The sequence below is a fragment of the Lepidochelys kempii genome, chromosome 1 (assembly GCF_965140265.1).
Source record: "Lepidochelys kempii isolate rLepKem1 chromosome 1, rLepKem1.hap2, whole genome shotgun sequence".
In the NCBI taxonomy this organism is placed as follows: Eukaryota; Metazoa; Chordata; order Testudines; family Cheloniidae; genus Lepidochelys; species Lepidochelys kempii.
This window is the reverse complement of record NC_133256.1, coordinates 100434842-100457954: the sequence shown is the minus strand read 5'-3', so window position 1 is coordinate 100457954 and position 23113 is coordinate 100434842. Positions and strand designations below refer to the sequence as shown.

Below are 23113 nucleotides of genomic sequence, written 5' to 3'. Positions count from 1 at the left end.
GGGATAATCATCATAGACTGCAAAAGTCCACATTCCTGACCAGCCCTTGTACTGGACAGGCAACTTGGCTGTAGGCAAATTGAAAGAGTTGGACTTGAAGGGTTGAATCGTCACTTGGATCTCTGGGTTGATTAAATTGGGGTCCACTAAGGAAGCATGGATAGCTGACACTTGTGCTCCGGTGTCCCTCCACGCGTTGACCTTCTTCCCACCCACACTCACAGTTTCCCTCCGCTCCAAGGGTATCTGGGAGGTATCTGGGCCTGTGGACCTCTGGTGTGATTCCGGTGCAATGAACTGTAATCTGTTGGGGTTCTTGGGGCAGTTGGCCTTTACATGCCCCAGCTCGTTACACTTAAAACATCGTCCAGCTGACGGGTCACTGGGGCGAGGAGGGTTGCTGGAGAACGGGGTGGTGGGACGATAAGGGGTCTGGAGGGTTCTTTGGGAGGTAGGTGGGGCTTTGGGCGGCCCCCGGTAATAGGGTGTGGTCTGGGGTGGTCCCTTCTGGTCTCCGCTCCAACTGCGACCAGTTTTCTTCTTCTCTGCCACCTCCACCCATCTGGCTCCAATCTCTCCTGCCTCAATTACAGTTTTGGGTTTCCCATCTAGGATGTATCTTTCTATTTCCTCAGGAACACCCTCTAAGAATTGTTCCATTTGCATTAGGAAGGGCAAATTTACTGGAGATTCAACACTTGCTCCTGATATCCAGGCATCCCAATGTTTTACAATGTGGTAGGCATGTCGGGTAAATGACATGTCTGGTTTCCACCTTAGGGCTCTGAACCTCCGACGAGACTGCTCGGGTGTTATCCCCATTCTGACTCTCGCCTTGGATTTAAACAGTTCATACTTGTTCATGTGTTCTTTAGGCATTTCAGCTGCCACCTCAGCTAAGGGTCCACTGAGCTGCGGCCTCAGCTCTACCATGTATTGGTCAGTAGAGATGTTGTACCCAAGGCAGGCCCTTTCGAAGTTTTCTAAGAAGGCCTCAGTATCATCACCTGCCTTGTAGGTGGGGAACTTTCTGGGATGGGAAGTGGTACCTGGAGAAGGATTGCTAGGGTTTGTTGGTATATTCTGCTGGGCCTTTATCCTCTCCATCTCCTCCACATGCTTCCTCTCTTTTTCCTTCTCCTCCTCCACATGCTTCCTCTCTTTTTCCTTCTCCTCCTTCTTCAGCCGCATGAGTTCTATCTGTCTTTCATGTTCCCTTTGTTTTTCCTCAGCCTGAAATTTGGCTAATTCCAGCTGTAGTCGAGCTGAGGATTTGGCCATTCTAACCTCTCTGTTTTTAACTAACTTTACACCCGAGGTTTAGAAATAAACAAACAAAACTTGGCTGTAAAATTTTGCTGTGCTGGAATAGAATACCTATTCTCCGATAGTGATTGTCAGCCTACAGAAAAAGACAATTCCCTTGTCTCTGCTCTGGGCCCAAATTAAAGCAAAAAACCTCCAACTACTTGGAAACTTGCTTACCCAGCCCAAAGAAGAAAAAAAATTTCTTTTCAAACCTGTGCTCCTTGTAAAACAAAAAAAAATCAAAATCCTAAAAAAAACCCTGCCACTTTTGTCTCCAGGCAAATGGGTAGAGCACACCCCCCCTATTTACTTTTAGGAAGAAAAGAAAAAAAAAACCTCTGGGTTGGAAGACTGTGAATTTCCCTGCAGGAGTTAAGTACCCTGCCTCCAGGCAAAGAAAACCTGCAATTCACAAGATAATCCCCTTTTGTCTCTGCTTGGCCACAAAGCAGAGAGAAACCAAGCTGCTTTCAGTTTCAAAGCTGCTTTCTGGACTTCCTAAAAATTCCTTTTTAAAATCTGTATTTCTAGTTCAAAAAATCTCGACTGGATCTCAAAATGATTTCAGGTGAATCCCACCTCTGCCACCATGTCAAGGTTCCTCCCCCACTCTGAACTCTAGGGTACAGATGTGGGGACCTGCATGAAAAACCTCCTAAGCTTATCTTTACCAGCTTAGGTCAAAACTTCCCCAAGGTACAAAATATTACCCCCGTTATCCTTGGACTGGCCGCTACCACCACCAAACTAATACTGGTTACTGGGGAAGAGCTGTTTGGACGCGTCCTTCCCCCCAAAATACTTCCCAAAACCTTGCACCCCACTTCCTGGACAAGGTTTGGTAAAAAGCCTCACCAATTTGCTTAGGTGACTACAGATCCAGACCCTTGGATCTTAAGAACAATGAACAATCCTCCCAACACTTGCACCCCCCCTTTCCTGGGAAATGTTGGATAAAAAGCCTCACCAATTTGCATAGGTGACCACAGACCCAAACCCTTGGATCTCAGAACAATGAAAAAGCATTCAGTGTTTTACAAGAAGACTTTTAATAAAAAATAGAAGTAAATAGAAATAAAGAAATCCCCCCTGTAAAATCAGGATGGTAGATATCTTACAGGGTAATTAGATTCAAAAACATAGAGAACCCCTCTAGGCAAAACCTTAAGTTACAAAAAAGATACACAGACAGAAATAGTTATTCTATTCAGCACAATTCTTTTCTCAGCCATTTAAAGAAATCATAATCTAACACGTACCTAGCTAGATTACTTACTAAAAGTTCTAAGACTCCATTCCTGTTCTGTCCCTGGCCAAGACGACTACAGACAGACACAGACCCTTTGTTTCTCTCCCTCCTCCCAGCTTTGAAAGTATCTTGTCTCCTCATTGGTCATTTTGGTCAGGTGCCAGCGAGGTTACCTTTAGCTTCTTAACCCTTTACAGGTGAGAGGAGCTTTCCCCTGGCCAGGAGGGATTTCAAAGGGGTTTACCCTTCCTCTTATTTGTGATTTATTAAACAGCAGCAGATCTCTGACCTATACTGTTGTTCTACAATAGCATCATCCTGGCCACTTAGTTCTAAATTTCTTAATGACATTTTATAAGATCTATTTTTAGAGCTGAGCAAGCATTTAACAACAAATACTTTATTAAATGAACATTTGTATTATTAAAACTGCATCACACAGATATTAATGAAAAATTAAAACAAGTGAGGTACAAACACAGGTAAATTGAATTAAATAAATAAATCTAATCAAACACACACAGTCTATTAAGATAATGGTATTGAACCAGGCACCATGTAATGAAGTTCCCATATCTGGCTCATTCCTGCAAATCCACAAATCTCTGGGGCAGCCCTAGGGACGGTGCAAGGTAGGGCCAGAGGATGAACTCCTTTGCGTGTCGATGGACAGAGAGAGCACAGTGTGCTGGAGTATTTTTGTCCATCCTTGCATGGTCTTCAGCCATCTTGCCATGCTACTTTTGAATATAATGAATGACTGAAGGAAGGCCAAATATTGGAGAGATTGTGACATTTCATACAACGTCAAACCACTTTATGCTCAGGATTTGGCACTAACAAATATTCACACACAGTGTTTTGCAGTATTGACCCAGCTTTACCTATTTTCAACCAGAATGAGATAATTAAGATATACATTCTGCTCTGGAAACATGCATATTTATACTGATGTCATTGAAAGGAACAGTGACAATGGATTTTTATGAAACTGGATGGGTTTTGATCCAAAATATGAGTGGACCAAACTGGACTATACAACTATTCGCAAAAAGAAAAGGAGTACTTGTGGCACCGTAGAGACAGGTGCCACAAGTACTCCTTTTCTTTTTGTGAATACAGACTAACACGGCTGCTACTCTGAAACCTGTCATTATACAACTATTGTTATCTTTGGTTGGGAAGGGACAGAGCAGGAGGTGTTCATCATGTGCTTGCCCCTGAAGATCCCTGGCGTAGCTAAGCCTGGAGGCACCTGCCACTTTAAGTGTGTGATTCACCACCAGGAATCATATTCCTCTTTGATAATGTAATCATTTAGCGCAGAACTGTGCCTTGGACTACACTACATGCCTTAAAGCAGCATAAGGGAGACTAAGAACTCCTCCACCTCTTTAAGCCCCTTTAAGGGCTATCCAGATCTTGCAACTAGGCATGCCCCAAGTGCGTGGTTTGAGCCCACTATTTTTCCCCGGTGTAGGTGGATAGACAGATCTAGGGCATGGTTTAACCTTGGAAACACTGATTTATTAAATACCTTTCACCCAGAAAGGCCCCAGTGTGACTTGCAGATCATGTTACAGCATCCTCTTGCCCCAAAGCTATGGCTAAGGTTGAGAAGAGAAGCCCACTGTAAGTTCTTATTTTCAGTTTCTTATAGCTTTCACAAACTTTCCTTTAGAGCAGAAGCTTCAACGTGGTTAGGTTCAGCCCAGTGCTGAAATTCTTTTGGAAAGACTGAGCAAATTCATTTATCTGTTCTAGAGTTGGGCAAGTATAAAGCAACCTTCTAACCTTTTCTGCATTCCAGTAAGAAAAATAGTTAAAGGCCCAAATTCTGCCCTTAACCACATGTCAGTGGGACTTGTATGCATGATTCAGAGGCCAGACTTTGGCCCTAAATATTCTAAATTGTCATATAGCTAGTTTTCATTGACTGATAGCCTCTTCAAATTACAAAATTGACTTAGCTATGTTATTCGTATTTAACAATTTTGCTTGAACACATGCCTATATGACTTTCTTGAAGTTTTAACTGCTTCCTGAGCCACAAACATAACTATACAGAAAACAGGAACTGTGGAAAAATGAATAATGGAAAGAATGCTATTTTCTTTACACGTTTTCTTTACAGGGTACTGCATATTTTCTTTGCCCACACAACTCTCTTTGGGTTATATTCTACCATTCTTACCACCTTACTTGACGAATAGCCCCACTGAGGAAAGATTAAAGGTATGTTTGAATATGAGTAAGCATGGCAGAATCTGGCTATTTGTTAGCAGATGTGGTGATGTACAGATGATGAACCATTAAATCAATAAGGAAAGTACAATTTTTCCAATACCAATATAAATGCAGCAGTTCTGTTGCACAAGATCACATCTGCTGACACAGACTAAGATTTCATCTGCTAGCACAAACTAAGATTAAGCTGTAAAGCTTCAATGTTTGCACCTGTCTCTTCTCATCTGAGAGATGGTACCATCAACATCATAATGCTGCCTAGCAACAAAGTACGAAAATATAATGGGGGAGGAGAAATACAAAATAGAAGCTATTTTATACCTAAGCATACTTAGCTGTATATGAATATTTTTCAATATTTGCCATGGGGCATTGGTGGGCTGTTTAATATCTAGGGCCCCAATCCTGCAAACAGTTATGCCACATGCTTTCTTTGGACTACTCAGGGTACTAATGTTAGTGTTTGCAGGATCAGGACTATGTTCTTAAGGCCTACTACCTTAATGGCTAATTGGTTTTTGCTCTAATATCTAATAGCTAAAATATAAAAGACTGTAATTCAATTATAAGCGTACATTTCCCTTCCATATTCTGTTTCTTTATTAGGGCATAATTTTGTAAATGCAGAAGCAATCCTCCTTAAGGATTTCACACGCTCCACAGAGCTGTTATTCTATATTATTTCACACCAGCTATTATCAATTAAAGGCAAAGTATTAATTTAAAGAACCTTACTTTTTTGACCAAGAAACTAAAAATACAAAATACTGTTAGCAATGGGGCGGACTCTGGTAGAATAGGGGATTTTACCCAGACATCTAATGGAAAAATAATACAGCAAAACAGAAAATTTCCAGTAAGCTATTTAAATGTTTTGGAGACAACTTTTTATTTCAGAAAATGGAGGAAGTAAACAAAGGGACAACCATTTTAGACTTGATTCTGACCAACAGGGAGGAATTGGTGGCAAATTTGAAGGTGACAGGTAACTTGAGTGAAAGTGATCATGACATGATAGATTTCCTGATCCTTACAAGAGGAAGCTGTGAGAACAGTAGAACAAGGGCAATGGACTTTAAAAAAAAGCAGACTTTAACAAATTTAGAGAACTGGTAGGGGTAAGGTCCCATGGGAAGGAATATAAGGAAAAAAGGAATTCAGGAGAGCTGGCAGTTTCTCAAGGAGACAATATTAAAGGCACAACTGTAAACTATCCTGATGAGAAGGAAAGATAGGAAGACTTATAAAAGAGGCCAATATAGCTCCACCGGGCGCTCTTTAATGACCTGAAAAATCACAAAGGAATCCTACAAAAAGTGTAAACATGGATGAATTGCTAAGGAGGAGTACAAAAGAATAGCAAAAGCATGTAGGGATAAAATCAGAAAGGCTAAGGCATAAAATTATTTTCACCTAGAAGGGGCAAAAAGGACAATAATAAGAGGTTCTTTAAATACATTAGGAGCAAGAGAAAGACAAAGGAAAGTGTAGGCCCTCTAGTTAGTAAGAAAGGAGAAGTAATATCTGATAACATTAAAAAGGCTTCAGTTTTCACTTACAAGGTAATGGTGACCAGTTAATCAACATGATTAATATGAACAACAAGTGGGAAGGAATGTGAGTCAAAATAGAGAAAGAACAGGTTGACAATATTTGCCGTATGTACTTGTTCATTAGCCTGTTCGTTTATAAGCTGACCCCCCCCCCAAGATGGCTCGGTCAAAATAGCAAAAACTGTGTGACCCTTTCATAAGCAGACCCTATATTTCAGGGGTTGGCAAACTTTAGCTCCTGGCCGATTAGGGTAAGCCGCTAGCAGGCCTGGATGTTTTGTTTACCTGGAGTGTTCACAGGCACGGAGCCCCTTTGCTCCCAGTGGCCGCGGTTTGCCGTTCCCAGCCAATGGGAGCCGCAGGAAGTGGCACCACTTCCTATATTTTAAAAGTTGGTGTCACAAGAAACACTCAAAAGTTTTGCTAGAATTATTTTAATGTAATCTAACGAAAAACCTGTTGTTGTTATAATAACTGAACAAATATGTATTCACCTTCAAAATTACAGTTAATATTTAAAATCAGTAAATGGATATTTAAAACAAGTAACTTAGAACAATATGAGACTTTAAAAAGTCTTAAAATTCTTCAAAGTCTGAATCAGTCTCTGATTCACCAAACAGTTCATTAAACTTGGCATCAGTCAAAGCTGCACCTGCATTATCATTGTAGATGTCGGCAGTGTCGTCTTCAGGAGATAATTGTCGCATTCCACTTGGCACTGGGGAAGCTTCAGCTGGAGTACTGGGTCCAATTCTGAGCGCTGCACTTTAAGAAAGATGTGAATAAATTGGAGGACAAAAACACAAATGATAAAAGATTTAGAAAACTTGACCTATGAGTAAAGGTTAAAAAAATGGGCAGGTTTAGTTTTGTGAAAAGAAGATTGTTGGAGGACCTGATATAAGTCTTCTAATGTGTTAAGGGCAGTTATATAGAGGACTGTGATCAATTATTCTCCTGTCCACTGAAGGTGGGACAAGAAATAATAAACTTAACCTGCAGCAAGAGAGATTTAGGTTAGATAGTAGGCAAAACTTTCCAGCTGTAATGACAGTTAAGCACTGGAATAGGCTTCCAAGGATGGTTGTAGAATTCCCATTATTGGAGGTTCTTGAGAACAAGTAGGACAAATATCAATCAGGGATGGTCTAGGTTTACTTGGTCCTGCCACAGCACAGGGAGCTAAACTTGATGACTTCTCGTGGTCCCTTCCTGCCTTATGTTTCTATGATTCTATACAAGAGGGTGAAGGCATGAGGCAGGTGAACATTTTCCCTTTATTTTTGCATTTCTAGAATATATTTTCAATAATGTTTTATCAAATATTTCTATGCATTTATCCATTTAGATAAATTTCTATGCATTTATCCCTCTGGACTTTAGCTCAGAGACGTTTCCCCCCTTTTTAGTGATATGAAATAATTCCACACAGCTGATGATGTCATTAAAAAAATCCATTCCAAAATGGAGCTTCATGGCTACAGGGAAAGAGCATATAGATGATAATGGCTTTGAAGCACCCAAACAAGGTTTTTTTAAATCAAAATAACCAAACTGTCCTAGTGCTTGACAAACAATTTGTGGAATGTTTGAGTTTGGATTTAGTTTTCCATTGGAACAATTTCTGCTTGTTGTTGTTGTTCAGCGACTGTTCAATTTTGTCCTGTACAAAGGATTTTGGGGTGCTTTTATTTTTAATTGTATTTTGAGGCCCAGTGAATAACCAGGGTGGGTACTAAAGTGTATTTTAAAGAATATTTTTTTTAAATTCCATAGTCTGTTACCCTTGTGTCTGATGTATTTCTTGGGGGTCACAAGAGCATCATTCAGGTGCAACTGGCCGCCCTTCACCCTTCTCTTCTAACTACTGTTACTGCTGTTGAAGGTAATCCTTGTAATCCAACAATATACAGCTGTATACTTTTCATGTATTGAATGTGATTATACAGGCAAAATCCTTACTGCTGTATCATATGTGTGTATATGTGCATGTATTGTATCTATCCGTGTGGCTGCATTATATATGTCTCTGCACAACTGGTGTGTGCATGTAAGCATTTTTATCTGCACGTAGGTTTATGTGTTGTCTGGGGTCACCAATACCACATACACATTAGAAAATCATGATTTAGGCCACCAAAACCATGAGATTTGCTTAGAAAATCAAGTGTTTAAAAAACAAAAACTTAAAAAAACAAACAATTTTTGAACCTTGAGGTAACATTCGGGTCACATTTTCAAGCTTTTCTCCCAACCATGACGGTTAGAAACTTAAACAACCCCTCCGCCCCCCGACCCGCCGGGAGTTTTTCACCTAATCACATGCTCCTGTACAAGCTGGGGATTCAAGGAAGCCATGCGAACTGGCAATATTGTGTTCATGTATATAAAAGCGCCCTCCGTATGTGTGTATACATTGTGTGCACTGTTTTCTATACATTTATCGTTGTGTATACTGAGTGTGGATTCCATGTGTATGCATTTGTCACGCTCCTTGTGTGTATTTGTCTGCATACTTGTACACATCTGTATATGCTCTGTGCATCTGCATTGTGTGTGTGCTCTTGTTTCTATGTATGTATCTGTGCATTTCTGCATACGCACTGGGTGTGCACGGTATGTCTTTTGAACCCGCACGGGTGTACACGGTGTGTGGCTGCACGCCCGGCGTGTGTGCCCCTGCACCGGTTCTGTGCCAGGGGAGTCTCAGCCGTTGCTGCGAGACTGAAGGCTGGAGCCTAGCCCCGGCGAGAGAGGAACCTGCTGGCGCCGACCGCCCTTCTCTACCAACTGCAGAGGGCGGCTGCCGCTGCCTCCTCCCCCCCCCCCCCCCCCGTCTGTCACGTCTTCTCCATTCAGCCCCCAGCATCACCGCCGACGCCGCAGCGAGGACCACCTAACACCAAACAAACCCTAACAAATCCCCAGCTCGCGGGGCAGGGACCAGTGCTCCCAAGCACGCCATGAAGGGCGATGCAGGCGGTAGGTCGGTGGCATCGGGCCCTGTTTTCTGCGCTGTGTTGCTGATCCCCGGCTCCCCCGCCTCTCCCCTCTCCGCACCGCGGGGCTGGCGCGGCTGACACTCCCTGCCGTTCTCGTGGGCGCTTGTGACAGGGGCCAGACGCCGGGGGGAGGCGGTGCTGGGGGAGGGCGGGTGGATGGTGGCGGCGGCCGGAGGCCTGGCCGGGCGGCGGATGCGCAGGGACCGGATCCCACCTGGTGCATCGGTACCGTGTCGCCGCGCCGCTGCGAGCTGCCGGGGTGAGGCGGGGGCGTGACATTCCCCCGCCCTTCCAGCTGCGGGACAGCTGTGCACCGGCCCCACCCCCCTTCCAGAGGTGGGGGCCGGCGGGAGGGGCGCTCGCCCGGCTCATCCCCGGCCCGCTGGACGCGCGGGGGCGGGGGGTCAGGGGGCAGCGAATCCCGGGAGCGGGCCAGGCCCTGCGGGCAGGCAGGGAGCCGGAGGGCACCGCCTGCTTGAGAGCCGCTGGTGGCCGGTTCCGATGGGTGAGGAGCCAGGTCGCCACCATCCGTTTCCATTGCAAATGGCAGCACCTCTGGGTTGGCGCCTGCCTGTCACCTGCTTTTTGTCAACATCAAGCAGGAGCCATTGTTAGCAGATGTACCGTGCCCAGGGCTGCTGCCCTCGGGCCTCTCTCTCCCTGCGCCTGTGAGACTGTGGCCTACAGCAGCTGCAGCTTCATGTGACCCAGAGGTACAGGCAGGGTGAGGGGAAGCTCATAGGGCTATTTGGGCCCTTCCTACATAAGTGCCTATAAAACAAAAATACCGGCTTTTTAATCGTGTTGGTAAACTCCACCAATATTCTGCTTTATGTGTTTAAAAAAAAAAATCCAAGTGTTGAGCAAAGAAGCCGCTTGCTTTGTTTGTTAGTCAGGAGATCCACTTGGGATGGAGTGTAAATTCTGCCCTACTTGTGGGGCCCCTCCTGTGGGCACTTCACCTAGTTCGCACAAAATGGAGCAGATGGCTACCGCTGTTCTCACAGAGACCCCAACTATTAGCTTGTCTAAGGGGCAGTGCCCAGAGACTGCTGAACCAAATATGTAGTGCTCTATATCTGGGCTGCCTGTGGCTGGAGAGGGAAATATTCCATTTTTAATTCTAGTCAGTGGAGGGACGTATCAGTTTAGGAGGACATACTCCCTATATTTCACACTGAAACTCCTACTGATGCTAAACGGGTATGTGCAAAAGGATCATGGGTATATTATGGCCTTTACATAGTAACTATACTTTTAGTTATTGTTTAGCATTTGTTCAGTGCCAATTGTTGCATTCAGTGGTCCTTAGTGAGACAATATTGACTAATGCTATTTCACTGTCCTTTGTTTCTCTGCCTTCTAAATCCTCCCTTCTCTGTTTATTTCCCTTTTCATTTTCTTCCCTACAGCAACTTCCAATTCCGATCTATCCCTACAGTGATCAGAAATGAAATAGATAATGTTGACATTGAAGTGTCCTTGTTGCTGAATCAATTCTAAAGCCCAATAAGATTAATGGAAGGAAAGGAAATTTTCATCTTTCTGAGTAGCTGTCTCAGGCTGTTTGCACACTCAGGCATACACTTCTACTGTCCATCCCCACGCTACATGTCATATCTCATTCAATGCGATGTTGACTCCTGACTGATCAGCCTGCAATGACAGTGTCCATTGTCCACTTTCATTTACTTTTTCAGACAACCACCTTTGTGCTTTCTGCCATGCTGCTCCTCATGCTTAGCTGGAGCTCCCTGTAAACACTTGCATTGTCACTTCATTCATTTCCTTCAAATCTCTTCTCTACCATTGCTACACAAAACTTGACAAGGCTGCTGGTGTGCTGCGACTACTGCTTATTATACTGACCAGTGTTGTCTCATTGTTTCCTTGTACTCCCTCACCTGTCTGTCTCTTGTCTTCTACTTAAATTGTAAACTCTTTGGAGCAGGGACTATCTTTTTGTTCTGTGTTTGTAAAGCACCTAGCACAATGAGGTCGTGGTCCATGACTGAGGTCCTAGATGCTACAATAATACAAATAAATAATAATTATAACCACTGTATTGGTTATATTCAGTTCATAACTGGAAGGATTTCTTTGCAACCAGCAGGGTTAGAAACTTACTTTTTAAATGAAAGTTTGGAGTCTTTACAATCTGAATATCATGCAGGCCACATAAATATATCAGATGGGCCAGATCCATCCCATGGACTTTGTTTGATGCCTCTGCTTTGTTTCAGTTTGATGCATGGCCTCATAAAATTCAGATTGTAGCATAAAATATGTGAGTTTGATTTGCAGCCTCTGGTTGCTACAGACCCTAGCAGTTGTCTGTTTTGATCAGGCACAGCTTCTGGAGATTGCAGGTGCTAACTTGTAATGCTTTGTGTTGTAATGCTAAGTGGTATTCATTCTAATCCATGCCGTGTACCTCCACAGTAGTCTCAGACTACACTGTAAAGTTTGGTGGGTCACTTTCGGTCTTTTGCCTATACTCTGGTGCACCTCTGTCTAGTATCAGAGGGGTAGGCTTGTTAGTCTGGATCTGTAAAAGCGGCAAAGAGTCCTGTGGCACCTTATAGACTAACAGACGTATTGGAGCATAAGCTTTCGTGGGTGAATAACCACTTTGTCAGATACATATAGTGGACATTTCCAGAGGCAGGTATAAATATGCAAGCAAGAATCAGGCTAGGGATAAGGAGGTTATTTCAGTGAGGGAGGATGAGGCCCTCTTCTAGCAGTTGAGGTGTGAACACCAAGGGAGGAGAAACTGCTTTTGTAGTTGGCTAGCCATTCACAGTCTTTGTGTAATCCTGAGCTGATGGTGTCAAATTTGCAAATGAACTGAAACTCAGCAGTTTCTCTTTGAAGTCTGGTCCTGAAGTTTTTTTACTGCAGGATGGCTACCTTTAAATCTGCTATTGTATGTCCAAGGAGATTGAAATGTTCTACAGATTTTTGTATATTGCCATTCCTAATATCTGATTTGTGTCCATTTATCCTTTTGTGTAGGGACTGTCCAGTTTGGCTGATGTACATAGCAGAGGGGCATTGCTGGCACATGATGGCGTATATTACATTGGTGGACGTGCAGATGAATGTCTAGTGTTTGTGGGATAAAAGATGTCTAAAAACATAGAGTTAATAATAATAATATAATAATACATCAGCTCATCAAGAGATGCAAGTATCTATCTTGAGAGGTAAGAAACAGATCTGTTGCTCTCTTTTATTTGGAGGTAGACTTTTGAATTTTAGAATAATTTGAAGTAATGAGCATCTGAGAATTAATCATTTTGAAGAATTATTTGGGTTCTTTTTGTGGTGTTTAGGAGTTCAGACAGTAAAAAACATGGGATTTTTATGGGGTGTGTAGGAAGCAAATAGAGGTGTTATGTTTACAAAGCAAACTAAATTACCTTTACAGTTTTAGTAACATAATCCACACATGCTAAAGCAGGGATTTGAATCTGCTGTAGCTTCTGAATATAAAACCCAGTTTTGGGGGGGAGAGCAAGTTCAGCTTCAGAAACATTTTATGCATTAAATCCCCTGGCTGCATTTTAATGAAGATGTATCACCATTCACTTGTAGTCTATTTTTCTTCGTTGTTTTTTTGTTTTTCTTTTCTTTTCTTTGTTTTTTTCAGTATCTCCTACATTAGATGAAGTGTCTGGTTTCTGCTGATGGTGTTGTCTAGAAGGAAGTGCTCCCTTGTTTGTGATTGACACTTTTAAGTCCAAATCCTCAAAAAGTATATAGGTACCTAACTTCTATTGAAATCGATGCAAGTTAGGAGAAAATACCTTTTGAGAATCTGGCCCTGGGATTCAGTGTGCTGGACTTTTATTTTTGTTTCTTTCTTCTACATCTTTCCATTGCCGCTTTTATATTTTTCTTCTTGAGAAATTCCTACAAGTCCTTACAAACAAGTATGGCCTTCACTTCCTAGGCTATGAGTCCAATTTATTGTCTTCCCAAATATTGAGTGGTAAAGCTCAAATGGTAATGGGATAAAAAGACTTATGACTGCAGCCTTTGATACAGTAGAACCTCAGAGTTACAAATACCTGGGGAATGGAGGTTGTTCGTAACTCTGAAATGTTTGTAACTCTGAACAAAATGTTATGGTTGTTTTTTCAAAGTTTTACAACTGGACATCGACTTAATACAGTTTTGAAATTCTACCATGCAGAAGAAAAATGCTGCTTTCCCTTTATTTTTTTATTAGTTTACAGTTAACACAGTACAGTATTGTATTTGCCTTTTTTTTGTCTTGTCTCTGCTGCTGCTTGATTGCTTACTTCTGGTTCCAAACGAGGTGTGTGGTTGACTGGTCAGTTCGTAACTCTGGTGTTCTACTGTAGTATTTTTCCTGTAGCCATAAGTTAAATGCCACATTTATTGACAAACAAACAAACAAAAATCACCACCACCACCATCACGCACCTCAGAAGCTTAAAAGGTTCCTGATTTTGCTTTCAAAATTTTGATTTTTAAGGATGTAGGTGTTTGTTGCTTTGGAAATCTACAAGTACACTAATGGCTGGAAACGGGTGTGGAGGTGGAGAATGATTTCTTTTAAGAATCATTAATATGTATGAAAGTATAACAATTATAAAAGAAAATAATCACTACTTATTTTATTTTTAAAATGTATTGCAATTTAAATAACAAAAAGATGTGTATGCAAGCCTCTAGATGCCTTAACACATAATTAGTAGTACAACAAAACCCTAGCAGCATTAAAATAATAATTCAAACGGGCACTCTGCCAGCCAGCAAGCCGCTTATGAAACACCCCAGCCAGCAAGCTGCCTACGAAAATGCTCCTTTCCTCCCCTCTGTTGTTCTGATAAACACACCCTTAGTCCTCTCCAGAAGCCCCCTCAAACAGATGTCTTTTGCAACGTGCCCACAAGGTCACCAAATTTGATCTGTTTTGGATAAAGGAGGGGGATAAGCTCCAGCATTCTGGACTCTCAAAGAGAATGTTTTGCTATCTACCTCCTCTCTTCTCTAATGAGTGGGATCCAGCCTGGATGCCTCTACCGATTGCAGCTGTGGTATTACAGCATGGGGAGAAAGGCAATCCCTCAGGTAGGCAGGTCCCTGGCCATCGGCTTTATAGGTCATACCCAATACCTTAAATTCCATCCAGAGAGCAATAGGCAGCTGTTGCAGATCCCAGAGTACTGGTGTTACATGCTCCCAGCAAGGTGCTCCATAAGCTCAAGAGGCTCAATAAGCAAGTCACTATGTTCTGCACGAGCTTCAGTCGCTGAATGATTTTAAGGCGTAGCCCCACATAGAGCGTATTGCAATAGTTTAATCTTGAGGTAAGAAAGGCATGGATAATGATGACAGGATCTGCATCCTAGAGGAAAGTTTGCAACAATGTAGCCAATAAATATATAAATATATTTCTAACATATGACAAGGACAGACACACACACAGTGGTGCACATGTCAGCATTTACCAACAGTTACCACTTAGTGGTATCTCTTAGAGTACCTAAATTTTCACTGTGTATGTAGATAGGAGGTATTTGTGGTATTTTTGGTCAAAGACCAATAGCAAGATAAAATGCTTTTGACTGCAAGATTTGGAAAACTGTGAATTGACTCATATTAGGGAGTTATGATCAAGACAGTAGATCCCATTTCTAATGGAAATATGATAGATGCAGTGGAAAACAAAACCATACAAAAAATTGTGTTTAAAATCAAAATGCTGATTTCATAACAACAACACAACACTGCAGGTTCGGTGCTCCAATATCATATCCCTTCAATGCTTGAGGGAATCTAGTGAAAGGAACTAGACGTGAGGTTATAAAATAGTGGTAAGGGGTTGTGCATGGTATTTACAATGGGTCAGCCTTTGGAAAGTTCATGTTCAGTTGTCTGCTGGCTATGTCTGTGCCATCCTGTTATGGAGGAGGTATGTTTAGGAGATGAATTATCTATGAGTACAGTCCTAACCCATTGACAAGACATGACACAGGAGACATTCAAGGACCAAAGTTTGGCTACCGGTCTATTTACAGATTAAAGGTTTTAACAGTAGGTGATGGGTTTGGTCACAGAGACTGCTTTGAGAGACTGCTCAGAGGCTCGTTCACCTGCACATCCACCAATGTGATATATGCCATCATGTGCCAGCAATGCCCCTCTGCCATGTACATTGGTCAAACTGGACAGTCTCTACGTAAAAGAATAAATGGACACAAATCAGATGTCAAGAATTATAACATTCATAAACCAGTCGGAGAACACTTCAGTCTCTCTGGTCACGCGATCACAGACATGAAGGTCGCTATCTTAAAACAAAAAAACTTCAAATCCAGACTCCAGCGAGAAACTGCTGAATTGGAATTCATTTGCAAATTGGATACTATTAATTTAGGCTTAAATAGAGACTTGGAGTGGCTAAGTCATTATGCAAGGTAGCCTGTTTCCTCTTGTTTTTTCCTCCCCCCCCCCCCCAGATGTTCTGGTTTAACTTGGATTTTAACTTGAAGAGTGGTCAGTTTGGATGAGCTATTACCAGCAGGAGAGTGAGTTTGTGTGTGTATGGGGGTGGGGGGGATGTGAGAACCTGGATTTATGCAGGAAATAGCCCAGCTTAATTGTCATGCACATTGTGTAAAGAGTTATCACTTTGGATGGGCTATCACCAGCAGGAGAGTGAATTTGTGTGGGGGGGTGGAGGGTGAGAAAACCTGGATTTGTGCTGGAAATCACTTTAGATAAGCTATTACCAGCAGGACAGTGGGGTGGGAATAGGTATTGTTTCATATTCTCTGTGTATATATAAAGCCTGCTGCAGTTTCCACGATATGCATCTGAAGAAGTGAGCTGTAGCTCACGAAAGCTTATGCTCTAATAAATTGGTTAGTCTCTAAGGTGCCACAAGTCCTCCTTTTCTTTTTGCGAATACAGACTAACACGGCTGTTACTCTGAAACCTGCTTTGGGACTGTCACTTGACGTGCTGGAATTACCTCTGAGCCCGTTTTCCACTGCCAGCTTGGGACTCCAGAACCCTGCCTTGTTGAGCCAGACATGTTAGCCTGCTGCAACACAGTGCCAGGTCTGGTCTATGCCCCCAAAGCTGCAGACTTTAACCAAAAACTGCTCAGCAAGTCACCTATCTCCAGCACACAGACACTCAGCTCCCAAAGGGATCCAAACCCCAAATAAATCCGTTTTACTCTGTACAAAGCTTATACAGGGTAAAATCAAAAATTGTCCACCCTCTATAATAACATTGATAGAGAAAAGGAGTACTTGTGGCACCTTAGACACTAACAAATTTATATGAACATAAGCTTTCGTGAGCTACAGCTCACTTCATCGGATGCATGCAGTGGAAAATAGAGTAGGGGGATTTTATATACACAGAGAACATGAAACAATGGGTGTTACCATACACACTGTAACGAGAGTGATCAGGTAAGGGAACTATTACCAGCAGGAGAGAAAAAAAATAAAAAAAACCCCAACCTTTTGTAGTGATAATCAAGGTGAGCCATTTCCAGCAGTTGACAAGAACGTCTGAGGAACCCGGGGGGTGGGGGGGTGGGAAGGGAGGGGAGAAGAATAAACATGGAGAAATAGTTTTACTTTGTGTAATGACCCATCTACTTCCAGTCTTTATTCAAGCCTAAGTTAATTGTATCCAATTTGCAAATTAATTCCAATTCAGCAGTCTCTCGTTGGAGTCTGTTTTTGAAGTTCTTTTGTTGAAGAATTGCCACTTTTAGGTCTGTAATTGAATGACCAGAGAGACTGAAGTGTTCTCCGACTGGTTTTTGAATGTTATAATTCTTGATGTCTGATTTGTGTCCATTTATTCTTTAACGTAGAAACTGTCCAGTTTGGCCAATGTACATGGTAGAGGGGCATTGCTGGCACATGATGGCGTATATCACATTGGTAGATGTGCAGGTGAACGAGCCTCTGATGGTATGGCTGATGTGATTAGGCCCTATGATGGTGTCCCCTGAATAGATATGTGGACACAGTTGGCAAAGGGCTTTTTTGCAAGGATAAGTTCCTGGGTTAGTATTTTTGTTGTGTGGTGTGTGGTTGCTGGTGAGTATTTGCTTCATGTTGGGGGGCTGTCTTTAAGCAAGGACTGGCCTGTCTCCCAAGATCTGTGAGAGTGATGGGTCATCCTTCAGGATAGGTTGTAGATCCTTGATGATGCGCTGGAGAGGTTTTAGTTGGGTGCTGAAGGTGATGGCTAGCGGCGTTCTGTTATTTTCTTTGTTGGGCCTGTCCTGTAGTAGGTGACTTCTGAGTACTCTTCTGGCTCTGTCAATCTGTTTCTTCACTTCAGCAGGTGGGTATTGTAGTTGTAAGAATGCTTGATAGAGATCTTGTAGGTATTTGTCTCTGTCTGAGGGGTTGGAGCAAATGTGGTTGTATCGTAGAGCTTGGCTGTAGACAATGGATCATGTGGTGTGGTCTAGATGAAAGCTGGAGGCATGTAGGTAAGTATAGTGGTCAGTAGGTTTCCGAGATATGCACAGCTGTTTGTTCCTCCAGGTATTAATCACTTACTCTGGGTTAATTAGTAAACAAAAGTGATTTTATTAAGTATAAAATGTAGGATTTAAGTGGTTTCAAGTAATAACAGACAGAACAAAGTAAGTTACCAAGCAAAATAAAACAAAACATGCAAGTCTAAGCCTAATATATTTAAAAAACTGAATACAGGTAAATCTCACCCACAGAGATGTTCCAATAAGCTTCTTTCACAGATTAGGCTCCTTCCTAGTCTGGGCCCAGTCCTTTCCCCAGTGCAGTTTTTATTAGTTCCAGCTCAGGTGGTAACTAGAGGTTTTCTCATGACTGCAGCCCACTTTGTTCTGTTCCACCCCCTTTTATATCTTTGGCACAAGGCGGGAAACTTTTGTCTATCTGGGTCCACACCCCTCCTTCTAGATGGAAAAGCACCAGGTTTAAGATGGATTCCAGTCCAGGTGACATGGTACTATGTCCTGTGAGACCCCAAGCCTCATATGAACACAGGAAAGCTTACAAGTAAACAGAGCCATTTACAACTAATTGTCCGGGCTAATGGGAGCCATCAAGATTCTAACCCACCATTAAAGGCCCACACTTTGCATAGTTACAATAGGACTTCAGAGTAATACTTCATATTTCTAACTTCAGATACAAGAATGATACATTAATTCAAATAGGACAAACATGCTCAGTAGATTATAAGATTTGTAATGATACCTTACAAGTCACCTTTTGCTTAAAGCGTATTCCAGTTATATTATATTCACACTTATAAACATATTTCCATAAAACATATGGAGTTCAATGTCACACGATATTTTGGATAATTATGTTATTATAGCAGAGGAATTCCTCCCCAAATCTGAGAATGGTGTTGTTGATTTTTGCTATTTGACCTACAAGTCCTGAAGCCCTGCTAGAAGACACAAGACATCACCAACTATTCTTTGCAGCTGGTAGCCAAATGATCTGCAAAGTATTAATCTAAATGTGATTTTAGGAGCTTTGATTTATGGTATTTCCTTTATTGTGAACGAGGAGGGAAAAGCAAACTTTGTCTTGTTGGGAGAGGGGACCCTGTCTGGCTTCAGTACAAAACTGAATACTTAACAATATGAATAGTTAACAATATGCTGTGTTGAAAAATAAGGGAGAAAAGATGAGGGGGTTTTTAGACTTTGCTTCAGATGAAAAAAACAGGGTAGTTGCCAATAAAGTATTCCAAAACAAAACACATTTTCTTCAAAACTAGCTGTCACCTGGTTTCATCAGCCACAGTGGTATAGTTCTCTCATCAGTAACTCATGGTGTGCCCTCTTCCCTTTTACATAGTTAACAGAGTACTTGGAACTAGCATAAATAATCTTACAGTTATTGGTATTATTGACAGTGTGAGGTGAAGTGCTGCCTTCTGTTGGATATTTTCCTGCTACAGCAGATTAGGGTTTTTCTTTAAGGAGAATAAATTTTAGAGAACTTGGGCTAAAATATCAAAATCATGGTGGGTTTTTTTGGCCTGATTTTTAATTCTCAATATAAGTCATTCAGAATTAAAAATGAAACCAAAAATAAATGCTCTGTTTATCAATGATCGCCTTCATTCTCTATTAGTGTTCCATAGGAGCGCATTTATTTTTGTTACAGATATTGCAGGAGCAGAATACTATATGTTTTGCAAATTCACAACAAATGCTTTATGGGGCCAGGATTTAACCCATCTCTTTGTTCACATTGGCATGCAGCAGGTAACTCCGTTTCTGTGGACTTTGTAAATCTGGTATAATGGTAATGAATCAAGCCTATTGTCTTGAACTTTTTGTTCCAAGATGGTATGAGGATCGTCTTTCTGTGATTTTAATTTTCTTTGATTGAACATATCTACTGGCTCAGGGAGAGTAAATGAATAAAAGGCTGAGCTAACAGAGCTGATGGGCTCCTTGTCTAAGTGGCATTCTTTCATTTTGTGTCCTTGCTTTTAAAAATAAAGTAACAAAGCAAAAGACATATTTAAAATTAAAAGCAAAGATGAAAGAGCACATTCCTACATAAGAAGCAGTAGCAGTCTGCATAAGTGCTGTGAATTTTGATTGTTGGTGTTATTCTAAAGAGAAAAAAAACAAAGTAATGTGAATGGACACAGCCAAAGGAAGCAATCTTTTCCTTATTAAATCCATTTTTTACTCCAGAACACACCCACACCCAATATTTGTACAAGCTTTAGAGACAGAAATATTCGCTGGGGAAGTCTTCCACGCTAATTTCACTATGTGACCAAAGAAAGCATCAGATTGTGTATGTTAGAATCTACCCTCCCTTGGCTGTGATGTGGAACTATGCCAGAGCGAGCTGCAGAAGGATGGTGGATGGGGCTTCAGGAGCCACAATTCCTGCGTCCTGATGTGCAGCCGAGTGTGCAGGCTGCCCCAGTCTTTACCTGCTTTGAAACAAACAAACAAAAAAAAAACCCTCTCTGGTTCCAGCAAAAATAAATAAATAAAAACAGAAGAATTGCAAGAGAGCTCTACCAGGACTTACTAAAGGCCATTTCCAGATTATCAGTGTCTTTCCCAAGGAAACACAGGCTCATTCAAATTTTGAGATAGGAAAACTTGTATTTTGTAGATTTTTTTCCCTTTGGATTTCTGTATTTTCTGCTTTGTTGATTCGCAACCACAGTTTGAAAATAATATGCGTGATCTGTTTGGTCATGACATTTGGTCACCACTTGGTGAGCTTGATGAACTAAAACCATTGTGACATCTATAGTTCATGACCTTTTATCGGTTTAGTAGGGAAAATAATCAGTGGACAACCAGACAGATAAAAATTTTGTTATAAAATACCACCAATCTTCCTACTTATTCATACCATTACTAACTAGTGTTGAATGAAGAAATCTGTTGAAGTTTTATTTTTAATTAGCTATAATTAATTTATCTTCTGCTTTAAAACATACACTGCTTGTCCTTTAGCATTTATGAAATGATTTCAATGGTAGCTCCCTGGTTAATGCATTGTATTTCCTGAATATTATCTCCTAATGACCTTATTGACTCTGATCTGACAATCTATTATAATTATTTTTTTGACAGGTTAGCAAGATCAGTATCTCAGTCATTGCTGGGAAGGGTTAACATTATTCGTAAAACCATAATTACAAATTTAGAATTTAAATAAGAAGTTACTAAAGACCACATTAGTGAGGTATATTTTCATAATGTGGATTTTTCTTCTGTGGAGGGATTGGAAAAGTTTTGCAGTTTCTGCTGAGAACTCCATTACACTCAATGGGAGTTTTGCATTAACAAGCACTGTAGACTCAAGCCCTTTGATAGTATATCCTCTCACAGTAGAATCATAGAATATCAGGGTTGGAAGGGACCTCAGGAGGTCATCTAGTCCAACCCCCTGCTCAAAGCAGGACCAATCCCCAATTAAATCATCCCATCCAGGGCTTTGTCAAGCCTGACCTTAAAAACTTCTAAGGAAGGAGATTCCACCACCTCCCTAGGTAACGCATTCCAGTGTTTCACCACCCTCCTAGTGAAAAAGTTTTTCCTAATACCCAACCTAAACCTCCCCCACTGCAACTTGAGACCATTTCTCCTTGTCCTGTCCTCCTCTACCACTGAGAATAGTCTAGAACCATCCTCTCTGGAACCACCTCTCAGGTAGTTGAAAGCAGCTATCAAATCCCTCCTCATTCTTCTCTTCTGCGGACTAAACAATCCCAGTTCCCTCAGCCTCTCCTCATAAGTCATGTGTTCCAGACCCCTAATCATTTTTGTTGCCCTTCGCTGGACTCTCTCCAATTTATCCACATCCTTCTTGTAGTGTGGGGCCCAAAACTGGACACAGTACTCCAGATGAGGCCTCACCAATGTTGAATAGAGGGGAACGATCACATCTCTCGATCTGCTCGCTATGTCCCTACTTATACATCCCAAAATGCCATTGGCCTTCTTGGCAACAAGGGCACACTGCTGACTCATATCCAGCTTCTCGTCCACTGTCACCCCTAGGTCCTTTTCCGCAGAACTGCTGCCTAGCCATTCGGTCCCTAGTCTGTAGCTGTGCATTTGGTTCTTCCGTGCTAAGTGCAGGACCCTGCACTTATCCTTATTGAACCTCATCAGATTTCTTTTGGCCCAATCCTCCAATTTGTCTAGGTCCCTCTGTATCCTATCCCTGCCCTCCAGCGTATCTACCACTCCTCCCAGTTTAGTATCATCCGCAAATTTGCTGAGAGTGCAATCCACACCATCCTCCAGATCATTTATGAAGATATTGAACAAAACCGGCCCCAGGACCGACCCCTGGGGCACTCCACTTAACACCGGCTGCCAACTAGACATGGAGCCATTGATCACTACCCGTTGAGCCCGACAATCTAGCCAACTTTCTACCCACCTTATAGTGCATTCATCCAGCCCATACTTCTTTAACTTGCTGGCAAGAATACTGTGGGAGACCGTGTCAAAAGCTTTGCTAAAGTCAAGATACAATACATCCACTGCTTTCCCTTCATCCACAGAACCAGTAATCTCATCATAGAAGGTGATTAGATTAGTCAGGCATGACCTTCCCTTGGTGCATCCATGCTGACTGTTCCTGATCACTTTCCTCTCATGTAAGTGCTTCAGGATTGATTCTTTGAGGACCTGCTCCATGATTTTTCCGGGGACTGAGGTGAGGCTGACTTGCCTGTAGTTCCCAGGATCCTCCTTCTTCCCTTTTTAAAGATTGGCACTACATTTTCCAGTCATCCAGGACTTCCCCCGTTCGCCACGAGTTTTCAGAGATAATGGCCAATGGCATTGCAATCACAGCGGCCGATTCCTTTAGCACTCTCGGATGCAACTCGTCCGCCCCATGGACTTGTGCACGTCCAACTTTTCTAAATAGTCCCTAACCACCTCTTTCTCCACAGAGGGCTGGCCATCTATTCCCCATGTTGTGATGCCCAGCACAGCAGTCTGGGAGCTGACCTTGTTAATGAAGACAGAGGCAGAAAAAACATTGAGTACATTAGCTTTTTCCACATTCTCTGTCACTAGGTTGCCTCCCTCATTCATTAAGGGGCCCACACTTTCCTTGGCTTTCTTCTTGTTGCCAACATACCTGAAGAAACCCTTCTTGTTACTCTTGACATCTCTCGCTAGCTGCAGCTCCAGGTGCGATTTGGCCCTCCTGATTTCATTCCTACAT

The 23113-nt window shown here is 42.0% G+C and overlaps 1 protein-coding gene across 2 annotated transcripts in view; it reads left to right on the top strand.

Moving 5' to 3' along the window:
* Positions 1 to 8980: 8980 nt before the first annotated feature.
* The window catches only part of NALCN (sodium leak channel, non-selective), a 345519-nt gene continuing 331386 nt past the window's right edge, over positions 8981 to 23113 (top strand). For both annotated transcript variants that reach the window (XM_073348939.1, XM_073348928.1), the window contains exons 1-2: positions 8981 to 9342; positions 12381 to 12571. The gene's annotated coding sequence lies outside the window, so the exon portion shown is untranslated. The remainder of the gene's footprint in view (positions 9343 to 12380; positions 12572 to 23113) is intronic.